The 14,180-nt window shown below is 47.8% G+C and overlaps 1 long non-coding RNA gene across 1 annotated transcript; it reads right to left on the bottom strand.

The window, feature by feature from the left end:
* Positions 1-973: 973 nt before the first annotated feature.
* Positions 974-4,963, bottom strand: LOC125613138. The gene is made up of 3 exons (XR_007343626.1): positions 4,638-4,963; positions 3,912-4,196; positions 974-2,318 (listed from the first exon to the last, which is right to left on the bottom strand). It is a non-coding gene; the product is annotated as an uncharacterized LOC125613138 (long non-coding RNA).
* Positions 4,964-14,180: the final 9,217 nt, after the last annotated feature.

The raw sequence follows: 14,180 nt of genomic DNA, 5'->3' as shown, positions 1-14,180 counted from the left end.
CAAAGGACAGTAATATTTTGTAACATGTAAAAGTTACATAAAATTCAACACAGTTCCTGTGTTGTCTGTGGCCACCTTCAGGACAAATAGCAGAGAGAGTCCCGCCCATTGATTGTGGCAGAGCACTTTGACCCACAGAGCCAAAAATATTTAATTTCCAGTCCTTTAAGAAATTCATCATCCTGCTCTTGTTTATCCATTTAATCTTTGATTGCGTTGTTTTTTTTCCCCCAGTTATTCCTTTAACTAACTGAAGGGCCTTTCCCCCCCAGAACTCAAAGTTTTAACAATAGAGTTGTCCTTAATATTAATGCTATAGTCCACCTAATCATTCGAGAGACATTAGATTCACTTAAACTTCTCTGTTTCTTCTATTAAGTCTGTTTCCATGTATGTGACCTCTTCTGCTTGAATTGTTGCCCTGCCTTTCCAAGGGCCAGTTTCCCCTGATTGTCTGCATCCGTGTGTAATTAAGATAGTGGGGAGATGAGACTCTATAGTGTTTCCCACAGACCACAGGAGAACCCCTGGCCATCTGCTGATGGATGCACATCCGGAACACGAACACTTCCTCTTGGATGTGTTGGCAAGAGGACTGGTTGGGTCTGAGATTACCTTGTCTTCCTGCGGGGGAAGAGGCAAACTTCCCACAATGCCCAGGCACCGTAAGTCACTTGGGGCCATTTTTGTCTCCCTTTCCTTATCCCGGCTCTGGAAGGCTCCTTAGTTTATCCCTCTAGCTCCCGGATCCTTAAGGAAAGGTATACTTATGTCAACACAGGGATTCACAAAATAAGCGTAATAAAATGTGTGCCGTTTCGTGGAAGAGACTGAATAGCTGACATCAACCCTTTAAAGGAACCCATACCCCACCTCCAAATAAACACAGATGTTAAGATTCACTATGATGAGACAGAAAGTGATCTTGTGGAAAATAATTGAGAGTATCTCATTCACGTGTCTCGTTCAACTGCATGTGGTGAGTGGCTTAGGGTCAAGAGCAATGTCCTACTTTAACCTGAATCACAAGAGCCCAATCAGTTACATCAAAGGAAACTAAACCAATAGACCAAAAGTCGCTCTCAAAATATCACTACGAGTCCGTGATATACCAGAAATGGTTCCATGTCCTTCTGCACGTGTGATCTCATTTGTTCCATATAAAGCCAACATGGAAGTGGTAGATATCTGACCCAGCCCTGTGGGACAACCCTGAGCTGAACCAGATAAGAAGACTCCACCCATAGGACTTTTTACCCAACAACTTCAGGCACTTACAAATGCCTTATCTTCTCTGGCTTCAAAACCAGGGCAAATTGAACCCAGAGGAATTGGACTTCCTGCTGGTGTCCAAGTAGCAATGGGGGAAAGCCAATCAGACCCAGCGCTTTGGTCTTGGACCTGCATGTTAATCTCCAAACGCTGCTTCTTCCCCATAATGAGAGCCACCTTCCCTTTAATTAAAATTCCCTTACAAATGTAGACATTCCACATTTACTAATAATTACTCAGAGAAGATTTTTTAGCAATCAGCACCACATAAATATCCGTACCTCCTCCAAGACCATAGCAGTTGCAGTGTGCTTTCTGCCTCAAATTTATTATTCATATACTGCTGCAGATAGACAGAGCTCTTTGTGGCAATTAACATGGGCCTTCCAGTCTCCTCCTGCGGAACGCGGCTGGAGACCAGCATTACTGCTTCGATCACAATTACTATTAATTGGAGAGCTCTCCCTCTATAAAATATGTACTACCCGAAAGTGCGATGAGCTGCCCAAGGAATATGAACTGCATGTCGAGAGATGTATTGTCAGGGCTCCGGATTTAACAAGTCATTTACCCTGCAATTACTGGGGGGAATCCTCTTAATGGGGCTGAGGACATGCTCCAAACAGCAGGGGCTCAGGCTCCAGGCTCATGTGACTTTCCCATGATAAAATGAACCACAGGCTGACAGCAAATGGCCCCATATGTCTCGCTGGTGTTTTTATTTTTAATACAGTTGGAGAACTAGCAGGGATTCCTGGTTACATGAGCTCCCTTGGTCTAGTTCAGAAGACTCAAACATCCTACCAATTCATCATTTATTTATTTTTGTAAGTCATGGAAACTGCTACATGCCAGACCTTGACCTTGAATCCAGACCCTGGGATACCAAGGTGAGCGTGGCCAAGCCCAGCCCTGCAGGAGCTGAAGTCCCACGGGGATGATGCTGGGTCACAGAGTGAAGGAGACGTTCCTGTGAAGATGGGCAGCCACAGAAGACAGGGGAAGGAGGAGCCGCCATCTGGCTGCAGAGCTTGAACCTTGAGCTCCTACAGGGAAGGTAGGAATTGTTGAAGGGAAAAGTATCAGTGAGGAGAATCCAGGTGAGGAGGTGGCATGTTCAAAGGTGTGTTGGCAGGGGATCAGAGCAGGTTGGAATCACCAGAGAGTTCACTTTGGGTGGTGGAGTCGCCTTGTGTGTGGAGACTGTAGTTCACGGGGTTGTTTCATCATACAGCCACCGCCCAGAGGAGTTCCCTCTCTAATCCACGTTGACTTTAGGACCTGGTTTCCATGGCTCCATGCATCTATTCTATCAGAATGTTCAGAGCATTTCTGTGTGAAAGATCTCTGCGGTCTCCTCCATGACCAATACCAGGTCAAGCGAGAAATCTGAAACATCAAGACAGGGGTGGCTTGGCTCACTGCAGAGGCAGCAATGCAGCCTCGGTGCTCCTGACCAGACACTTAAGCCACCCTAACTCAGAGGGATGAGTGGGACAATAGGGACCGTCCTCTCCTGGGGAGATTCTGAGGTTCCCATTCTAACTTCACTTCTTCTTAGTGATGGGGTGTATTTGGGCAAGAGAAGTCACCTCTCGGAGACCATGTTTCTGTATGTGAAAGGTGAGCAAATGTTCCTTACCTCATCATCATTTACTGAAGCCATGGGAGGTCATGGGGATCCTAGAGGCCTGTCCACTGATAGCACACCTGAGATGGCAGGAATTCTAACCTGTGACCTTGTGTCAAAGTTTCCCCAGCCTGACTGCCATTGGAATCACTCTAAGGTCATCAAAATTACATGTGCCTGGGCCCCACCCCAGAAATGGTGATTTCTTAGTTCTGGGTTCAGTGAACAGGTCACAGATAGGAGTGGAAAAAACAGCTTTAGAAGAACATTTAAAATACAGATTTAAACATTTTAAACAACCCACATTTTTTTCTTAAATTGTATTTCTTTTAAAGGCATTTCTAAAACATCTTCCTTTTTTTGTTGTATGATATGCAAAGGCATTATTTAGGTACATCTCCAAGTTCCTAAGGGTATAGTGAAGCCAACCTGCTCTATCTCAAGAATAAAACCAGGAAACTCTAAATACAGACAATGCTGAGGCCCTCCATCCACCGTAAACGAGATGTCTAATTATGAACGAAGGGTTTGAGTTTGTCCAGATCCATTGGTGTTCAGGCATTGGTATGGTCTGAATTCCTGTGTTCCCCTTCCCCCGAAATGTTGAAACCTAATCATCAATGAGATGTTATCAGGAGGTGATCACTTTGGGAGGTGATTACTGCTTGAGGGTGGGGCCCTGGAGAATGAGATCAGTGCCCTTGTGAAAGGGTCCTATTTGATGTGCACAGTCCCTGCACTCAGGGCCAATGCCTGCAACCCCCTGCCTCCCCCCACCCAGCCAGCTGAGGACCCCATCCCCCTCCAACTCTGCTATCAACACTTTCAGAGGAGTAGAGAAAAATACAAGAAGGAATCCAAGCAATAGTAGAAGCAAAAAACACTTAAGTATCCCTTTGTTATACATTCTGGCTATTTTACCTCCAGAGTTTCTAGAATGGAGAAGCATTGTTTCAGAATTTCAAAGATCAATAGCTAGCTTTCCCTTTGACATTAGTCTTTTCCATACCTGCCGTTCATCTCTTGTTTCTGGCCCTCTCCTCTCTTAATTGATTCTTCATAATGGTGTTCGTTTCATATCGTCCTGTGGTCTGCCAAAGTTTATGAGTGGAAACTTTTATTGGATATTTTTGCATCACATTTGGGTTCTCTGCTCCGCTTTCCTCACTCCCTGAGTGGCCTCAGGCACGTCGCCAGACCCTCAGTTCAGTGTCTTCTTGGGTAGAACAATAAGGCTTTTCATGGCTCCAGACCCACAGCAAACATTTAAAAACTTCTTTTGGAGTGCTTGATGCTACAACAGAAGTTGTGCACTTTTAATTCAGATAGAGACTTTTGTAAAACCCAAAGCTTTTACACAGATTCAGACAAGATGTCTCAGGTAGGTACAAGGGGTAAAGCCAAAGCTACCTGGTATAGATTTTCTTCCTGCCTCATCAAGAGAGCACTGCTGGTCATCTTTAACGTCAAAGCCCAAATGAAGTAAAATAATATGAAATGAAGTCAAACAGAAATGAAGCAAAGCACAACAAAAACCCAGAAGCAAAAGTTTACTTTCTGATAATAAGAAAAAGAAAAAGGAAAGCAGCCAAGATTTCTGTGCCCTAAATCCTAAATAGAGGACTAGAGACCAGGATAGAGGTGGTGGGAGGGCTTGCTTCTCTCTTTGAGCTGTCAACTGTTCATCTTTAAGAAGACAAACAGCTGCTCTTCCACCCTGTCAGAGCGTTCTCACCTTTAATAGGATTGAACAAGCCACTCTGCGGTCCCACCTCCGACCTGCAGGAATCTTGTCTCAGGGGACACCGCCCATGGCCTGGTAACACAAAATGCCTCTTGGCACTATCCTCAGGACGCATCTGAGTTGCCCCTGACAGTATAATTTGCATACATCACCAGGTTTCTCCATCCACACCCATCCACGCCACGGGGCCCTAGAGTCTGCAGTGGGCTTGCTGCAGCCTGGGTCCTCCTGGCTTGAAGCAGACTTTGTAAATAGAGCCTGCTCCTTGGGAGCTAATTGTGCCAAGCGCCTGAGATTAAAAATGACAGGGTACATTTAAATGCAAATTTACCATTGAAAAGCAAGTCCTCACTAGTGGAAGCTCACCTCCCATAGTCTGCAAGTTCTCTGCAGCACTGCTTGGGGGTAAGGACAGAGTCCCCACCCAACCAAATGCAGATAAGGCAAGGTGTTCTTGTACAAGTGGACAAAGAGGCCAAGGAAGCTGGGGCAGGGTCTCTGGCCACCTGGAGGAATCATCCACCATATTAATCTGAGCCCTGTTCAGACCCAGATGCTGTTCCTGATGCATGAGGGCACAGGGACACACACATATCCGAAATGTGTCAAGCAACGTCAGATACGCCCCAGCACACCCTGACCCATGTGCACACCAGTACGTGACACGGTCCCACCAGGTCCCTCTGCATACACATGCCTGTAAACATAAGTGTGCTCTGGAGTGTGGCTGCTGCGTGGGCTCAGGGTGGACTGTCCTAAGCTGTGACAGTGGGCAAGTTGTCTACCCTCTGTTCTCAGGCTAAACAAGAAAAAGAAGGGAAAGTACTTGGTTCTGCAAGGCACTCACTCAAGAGCCTTATTATTGTCATCGTGGTCTTTCACCATCTACTTCCACCTGCCAGGCGAGGAGAAAGCAAGTCTCTGAGCCCTTTGTCCCTCTGCCCCTTCCTACCCAGAAAGCTCCTCCTTGTGCAGATGGTGGCCCATGGGAACTGCAAATGGCCCAGACAGGAGGAGCCATGCTTCTATCCACACACACCCACACAACAACACACCACAACTACACAACCACACTACAAAGGAAAAAAAGTCTGAGCCTTGCCCCTGCTAGTTATGTTATCAATTCCACAGCTTCGCACAAGCACCTAGGGTTTAGGGACAACCCCCTACTGCCCAAGCACTATGAGGCCACCTTCATGGCTGAACATGAAATGTCAGAACTGAGAAGACCTAGACTCAAATGTGGTACACTCAAGTAAAGGGGGGCAGATTTGCCAACAGCCTACAATGATGGTGGGAGGGGGGTTCTGCAGTTAAACTCACGGAGTTATTGAAGTTATTGGAGGGCAGGTGGAGGAGGGCATGCGCCCGAGGAGGGCTGTATAGGGAGTGAGATTCTAGCAGGATTCCACAGATTGGTCTTCAAGGGTGAGGCCTGGGAGGTGTCCCTGGCCCAGGGAATAGCACGTGCAGGGTCCTCCCTGGGCATGGCTGCAGCTCAACCTGAAACCCAGAGGGCCGGCCAGGGAAACTCTTCTTTCACTGCTCATGCTTGAGTTTATCAAGCACCAGGTGTAGGACGCTGGAAGGGAAAATGACCTTGAGGATGGCACAGGGTGCCTTTACCTCCAAATGCAAGAGGCATCCCCGGATGTCCCCCTTCCGTGGCCCTTCTGCATATTCGCATCCACATGCCTTGACCCAGCTGTGAACGGAGCATGTGAATTGCAGAGAACCCCCTCAGAGAACATCACGGAGCCCAGAGGGCGGCCAGGAGAGTGCCAAGAATCAGGTCATTTGCAAACGGCCAATTGCTACAGTGGAGAAGGGGCCTCATTCTCTCGCTGCCTTTTATTATGGTCACTATTATTAAAAACACTTGAAAGTGCATGAGCACCTTCTCGGCGTCAGCAATAATCCAGTTCTTCTCTCCTGAATGCCAGCTGTTGGCGTCACCAGGAGGGACAGTCTGCTTCCAGGGCAGCTGGAGGGCTGCTCCATCACGGAGCAGGGGGACAGGCCTCCTCCTACAATCGTTGCCTTCACAATTGTGAATTCAAATAACCCAGTTACATAACACGGTGCTTGTGACAGCCCATTGTTCCGCCAGCCCTCACAGCAGCTTGTGTTCCTTCCACTGTGTGCCAGACTGTGAGTGTCCCCTGTACAGGGACGGTGCACCACCCTGCATTCTTTCTTTTCCCCGCAAGTGAAATAGATTTTTGCATTCACCAGGTATTTTCAAATATTCCATTTTCCTCCTCCGCAGTGCGCCACGATGTTTTCCGACTTGGTAAAATTAAGACGAGGGATGGGGTTGGGGGTATAGAACTCAGGACTTGCACATTGGCTCTGCAAATGAGAGGGGGTGCACTAGAGCCCCGGAGTTGGTAGTCAAATTGCAAGAGAGACTCAGTCATCATCTGGGTGTGGATGGAACCTCTCCTTCCCTCCCCATATGATGAATTTTATGACATCAGGTTGCATTCAACTCTAATTAAAAAATCCAGTGGCCATTGTGTGCCAAACTGCTGTTTTACCTTACACATCTTTTCTTCTTCTTCTTCTTCTTTTTTAAGTGACAAAACTTTTTTCTCAGAAGAAGCACAATAGAATTTTTTTAAAAAAGTAAACCATAAACATGTTGTCCAAGTGTCTTTTAAAGATTTTTTTTTTTTTTAAAAAGGAGTAACACTCAATTAAAACAAGAGAGGTTTATAGATTCCACCCCCAGCTCCTTGGCAAGGTTTGAAATAAACAGCTGTGCAGGAGGCTATGGTCGAGTCTGGCTGTGTCTACCTGGGGCTGCTGGCTAAACAGTTCTGATTGAACCCACAGTCCTCTTGTTCCGGGACCCTCTGAGGGGGATTCATTTCTAGACTCAGTAGTTTGGAAGACTGACTATTGGGCAGTGGTTCCAACATCTGCAGGGGCATTTCGGAATGAGTCACTCAGCCATCCTGGCCTCTGAGCAGGGTCTGCAGCTGGTTGACCAAATATCTCCTTTCAGGTTTGATCCTGCATCCCAGGGTCCCGACCACGTGGGAACCATCCATCAGGGTTCCAGATTAGGAATACATGCTGATCTGACCCAGTTCAAAATGTGATCTGAGTTTCAAAACCTGAGCTCTGTGCCCATGGTCTTGTCTCTTCTTGCTGGAGTTGACTGTTCACTGAACCACTTCAGTAAAGATCACACGTGCAGATAGCACCGACGGATCCCTCTGTGCTGGGCAACCAAGCAAATACTTTACGAGTATTATATCATCTAATCTTCCCAACAACCCTGTTATTATCCCAATTTTATGGATGTAGACACTGAGGCCCAGGGAGACTGATAAAAAATAATAATAATAACTAGAACCATGCAAGTCCTATGGGAGGAAATTGGACTTTGGATCTGGGGATCCTGGTTCCAGAAGCTGGAATGGGAAGCAGAAACCGCTGCACCTTGTCTGTTCTTTCTCTCAGGAAACATTTTGATCACCCTTTGTATCTACTTGTTGGAGAGAAGAGCAAAATGATGTCCTTAGATTTCACAAAACAGATACGACATGACACTTGAACTGCGGGTATCCATAAGGTATCCCTGAATGGAGACTGCATGCATCTTCTGTCACCATGAGACAAGTCTCTACGAACTGGGTGGCTGTAAATGACACACAGATATTGTCCCACAGCTTCCAGGTGGGCTGGCCAGGCTCTCTGCTTAGGGCCTTGCAAGGCCAAGGTCTAGGTGCTGCCAGCTGGGCCCCTCCTGGTGAGGAACCTGGTTCTAAACTCCAGGGGGTGTTCACTGGAAATAGCTCCCTGCTGCCTGAGGACGGAGGGTCGCTCCCTCCTGATTGTCAGCTGGGGCCACTCAGTCCTCATCCCATGGCCTTCTCCATCTTCAAAGCTAGAAATGGCACGTGGAGTCTCTGTCCTCTGTCTCTCTGACTGCTCTCTGCCACCACCAGGACTCACCTGATTGGATCTGACCCACCTGGGTCACCTCCATCCTGACTTGGGACTTCAATGACCTCTGAGAAATTGATTCACAGCAGTACCTGCATTAAGGTTGTATCAAATATCCAGGGGATGGGAATCTTGAGGGGCCACCACAGGGGTTCTCTCTACCACAGAGATAGCAGGCTGGGGCCTGGGCACCTGGGCTGGGAGTGGACGCTCCCAGGCCTTCCCCCTGCCACTCATCAACAGCTGGATTCTTGTCTACTGGGCCTCAATTTCCCTATTTGTAAAAATAGGAGGAAAATGACTCAAATTCTCATAAGGATTTTGAGAGAATTAAATGGAGATGATGCTTGTAAAGGGTTTTACACGGTGCCTGGCATATACTAGCTGTCCAACAAACGTTGCTTCCTATCATTACTGATATTATCTATGATTAATTATGTGATTATATATATCGAGGGGACATCATTCATACTAATAAAAGTGTAAAAAGTAAATGGCTTTAAAGGGGGTGATTCTTGAGACAATTATAACCAGAAGAGAGGAGCTAGAAGGCTCCTAACACAGAGAAATGATAAGGAGATGGAACTCGTTTATCAGTACACATTGTACACACGTGCTGAATCACCACACTGCGCCCCATAAACGCGGATAGTTACAACAGTAACAATTAACTTTTAAAAGAGCCTCTCTGGGCATTTTCATTCAGTCCCAACTGGGCCCAGCTTCATTCCAGCTGCCACCCCTCCAGGGGGCAGTGTGTCCCACACAGGAAGTCCTCAGGGCAGCTGTGCATAGGAAAAAATCACACTGGGGGTCAAGACCCTCCTAAGTATTTTACATACTGTGACTCTTCACCAACCACCTCGGGAAGTGCGTACTAGTAGTGTCAGCCCCCTTTACAGATAGGGCAACTGAGGCTGGTGAGACCTCACAGCTGGCCAGAGGAAAAACCACTGAGTGTTCCGTGCTTCTGGCTTCAAGCACTTCCCTCCCCCTCCCCTCCCCTGCCGGTTCATGGAGGGGCTTGCGTCTCCTGAACCTGCCCAGATGGCTCATCTCCTGCACACAGTGGGTCCACCGCCTGGGCTGCCCGGGCTGCCAGCTCCCGTTTTCCACTTCCTTCTCCCTGTGCCTCCCGCTTACACTTCATGCGTCTTTCTAGTGTGCCTACAAATGGCCTGGGGACCACCTAAAAAGAACATCCTACTCCCAGCCGTCTGGGGTTGGGCCCAGCACTCTACATTCTAACAAGGCCCCTGGAGGCTGATGTGTGCATCACATTTTGAGTATCAAGTCTCCAGTGAGCCGTGAGCTCCCCGAGACCCGGCTGATCATGGCTGGCATTTCTGCTGCCTCAGTGTCCTCTTCCACGAAGTGGGTTTATCATATCTTGCCCATGGTTGAAATCAACACTTGAAAACTACGTTAAGAAAATAAGATCCTTTCTTCTCCTATATCCTAATTCCCTGCCTGCATTTATAAACACACATGCACACACATGCACACACACACACGTGCACATACACAGAGAGCTCAAACCCCCTCTTGCGTTTGTCTCCCTCATATTACCTCCAGGGCCTAAGATCTCACAAAACCTCCGTGCCTATTTCTCCCTGCCATTTTTCATTTAAAACATTCACTTTGTAAAAGTCGATCCTCAGCCTATTTGGCAGCTTCGGCCTCTTAGGACGGTCATCTCAGAGGCTAAACGGGAGGCGGGAGGCCCTGCTCTGTCTCGGGGAGGCTTCTTGGTCACTGGGCCCTCTTCGTTCGGCCTCTGGTCTCGGGGCCAACCTGCCCTCTGTGTCTCTGTTTTCTTCTGATCCTATTCTTATTCCCCTTTGATCACGATTTGTCACTTCTTGGTTTTATTTCTGATGATACAGAGCAAAGACGGCGTCTCATCTTGTCTCATTAGCAGGGAGTTTAGAAAGTGCCCCGTGGACCGTCGGCCTCTGAGTCATGTTGAGTTTTGAAGTTGCTGATATGGATTAAAATAGTGACAAGATAAGGTCGAATAATGAAGCCGAGCATCCCACCAGCTGGGTATGGAGTGCGATGGATTCTGTTCAGTAATTAAGTGGCATGACTCCGATCCCACGCCACACCCCCTTCTGTACTTTCTGACAGACCTGTCAGACCTAGGAGCAAATCCACTGGAGGAAGCCCCTTGGGAAGCTCTCCGCCTCCCCGCTGGAGTCAGACTGGGTGGGGTCTGTGGAGTCTGGAGGATCAGAGCTTCTCTAAACTCTCGGTCTTTCTAGAACCTTCCATGGCTCTTGTTGCTGCCTCTGATACCCAGACGGGCTGGAACAGGCTGTGGCTGCTGCCTGTCCGCAGCACATTCCACCCTGGTTGTTGTTCTTCCTGTTGCTGGAATCAGATCTCTATCCTGTTCCCCAGAACTAGGGAGAAGTCACCACTGCGGCCATCATCACAGGGAGGGGACAGGACGAGAGCCCACGAGACTCTCACTGACCTCACCTCCCACCCTGAGTCCTGAGGAAGCTGCCACCTGCTCAGCCCTCAAATCTGACCTGCCAAGGAAAGCTTTGCCCTTGTGCCCCATGGGCCCCAAGAGTTAGCCTCCCCCCCCCAAATAAAATGACCCTGTAACAGTTTCCTTCTCCAGTCCTGGGGGTGAGGCTTCTCTTTGGTCACTTTGCCGTGTAAACAGAACCCCAGGTCAATACATTTTACATCCAAGACCCAGCGTAGTAGTATAGGACTTCGCCACAGAGAGCACTAGAAATGTGCATTTCCTGGCCCCACCCCAGGCCTACTGAGTCGCATTTCCATGAGATCCCAGGTGAACGTCTATGCACTTAGGGCCTCAGAATCACTAAGCTGGAGACCATCAAGCCTTACCAGGTCTAAACAACAGAACAACTCTTTCATAAGCAAAATCTCAGGCAGACTTCCAGAACATAAGAACAGATGATCCGGCTGGAGTGAGATGAGCAGTTACAACCCAGGACCCCTCTGAGTTACTCTGGGAAATCCTAGGGGCTTGATTGGAAAAACCACTAAACTCTTCATTTATATCTTAGAAAACAGGCTCAGAGAGGGCAGGCAACTCCCTTGAATCACACAACAAATTGGTGGAAGGAAGGCCTTTCTAGGATCAGGAGGCTTGGCTTCCTGAATAAGTGCCACTTACTGGACCAAATATAGGAACAGACTTAAGTTAGGTAACTGGAGGGACAGTCTTCACCAACTCCACCTATTTTAAACACTGTTTCTTGCCAGTCTTGCTATAATTCATTTCTACCCTTTGACTCAAGACTGAGGCTTTCCAAAGGCCTTTAAAAATCACTTCAAGAAGTTTTACTGTTAGGGTCTGTAAACAAGTCAGGATGGCGCCTGGCATTTTGCAAGAGGGAGTGGTTTGTGAAGTAACGCCAGCGAGCCATTAAGTGTGGAGATTCCTTATTGGTTGACTGCTGTATCTAGTTTATGTTAATTAGATAAGCTGTGTGGAATGTATATATACCCCTCCTGTCCTACAATAAAGGGCTCCCACTCCTGCTGTATCAATGTACACAAGTTGTTCGTCACCCCCCGGTTATTTTGCTGCAGCCGGACTGCGGCATTTTACTTTACTGGAGGAGTTTTTATGCAACATTACTGGAAACACTGCGGTCTCTTGCCTGGGTACAGCAACATTACCATGAGCACAGGGTTGCCCTAGAGGGATAAAAGTCGGGACACCACAGAGGTACGCCAATGTGTATCGAGTACAATTCACAATAGCCAAGTCATGGAATCACCCTAGGTGCCTGTCAAGGGATGAATGGATAGGAAAATGTGGTACATATACATAATGAAGTATTATTTGGCCATAATGAAGAATGCAATCTTGTCATCTGTAGGAAAACAGATGGAACTGAAGAGCGTCAGGTTAAGCTAAAAGAGCCAGACTCAGAAGAACAAATATTGTGTGCTTCTCTCATACGTGAAGACTAGAAAAAGACAATGAAGGATGCCATGCAAGTAGAAGGGGTGAGGAGAAGGGGGACCAAGTAGGTTCCAGACATGTATGAATTTGCCAACATGAAATCTGTCATTCTGAATAATTAATATGCATTAAAAAGAGATCGGCCAGGATTGTAGCTCAGTGGCAGAGCACTCGCCTAGCACGCATGAGGCCCTGGGTTTGATCTTCAGCACTTTAAAAAAACACAAAAAGCTAGAGTATCCATTGAAGTGTCCTTGGTCATGGGCATGTTGGTCCAGCAGGTGGGAGCTCCTGTGACCTCCTCAGTCCATTTTTGATTCACCATTCACTGTTCATAGTGGGAAGTCAGGTGTCAGAGATGGTGGTGGATGTGAGTCAGGGAAGGAGATGGGCTGGGGAAGCACTGGGCTGAAGGCTCTGAGCTCCTTCTAGAAGGTTCCTGGTCAATGGAGGACAGAAAGATCAAAGAGAGACTAAGAACTTCAGTCTCTGGGACCAAGAGTTCTGGCCTTCCACCACCATCTTTCTCTTGAACGTCCAAACCTGTCTACTGTTTCTTCTGGGGAACTGACTTGGGCCATTGTGCAAACGTGTCAAGGAAGAAATGAGTCACGTGCTCCGTGGTGCCCTGGGACCAGGGCAATCGCCTTGGTAACATGAATGCTCTCTTTATTTGTACATTCCTCCCGGGAAATGCCAGATTATTCACATTTTCCTGAAGTATCTGTTAGGCATCCTGATGGCTCTCACTTTTTTTTTTCTTTTGAAATTTCTGTTATTGTCCTTCATTGTTCCCTGGATTTTCCAAAGAACACGAATCACCAAACCAAAACAAAACAAAACAAAAAAGAAAAAAATTCTGTTTTCCAGACAAAAACCTAAATTTTCCAAGACACAGATGGTCTGACTTAAGGAATGTTTTCACAGCCATCTCCTTAAAACAACGTATTTACGTTTTCTGCATATGGAACAAAAGTAAAGGGGAAAACAGTTCAGAACACACACCGAGATAGCAAAGGAGACCCTTCAGGCACAGAACAGCATTGAAATCTCCCTGGTTGGCCGGGGGGAGGGCAGAGAACCCTGGGGCTGGAAGATGAGTGGCCCCCAGGAGAGGAAGCTCACCCGTGCTGATGAAGGGCTCAGCCCTTGGTTGACCAGGAGGGTAAGGGGCTCTGGGGAAGGCCGGGCCTTGTCTCCATCACAGCTGCAACCATCGTGAGGTTGACTTTGAAAGGTCTCAGGAGAGAAGACTCCTTTTTCCCTCCACGCTAACCCCCACGGATCACTGACAAGTCCCCCACAACACCCCCTGCCTCACCTCTGGTCACCAACATCACGGGCTGATGGCTTGGTTGGGGGGTGACCAAAGTGTCCCCAGTTGTGACTGCCCTCATCTCCAGCCCTGGCAACCAGCAGACCTTTCTCAGCCCCTGGTTTCCCGCCGGCCCTTTCCTGCCTCCTGACTGGCGGTTATTTAGTTGTAACTGAGGAGGAATCCGATCCTGGACTGGTAATTAGACTTGGCCTCTTGTCCTTTGGGGCCCACTCAGTTACCCCGTGGGGCCCAGCAAGCTGATCCAATGCCACGGGGAAAATCCATCATTCTGAGTTTAGGT

Source organism: Marmota marmota, unplaced genomic scaffold (genome assembly GCF_001458135.2).
Source record: "Marmota marmota marmota unplaced genomic scaffold, marMar, whole genome shotgun sequence".
NCBI lineage: Eukaryota > Metazoa > Chordata > Mammalia > Rodentia > Sciuridae > Marmota > Marmota marmota.
The sequence above is the reverse complement of the archived record's forward strand: the minus strand, read 5'-3'. Positions and strand labels throughout refer to the sequence as shown.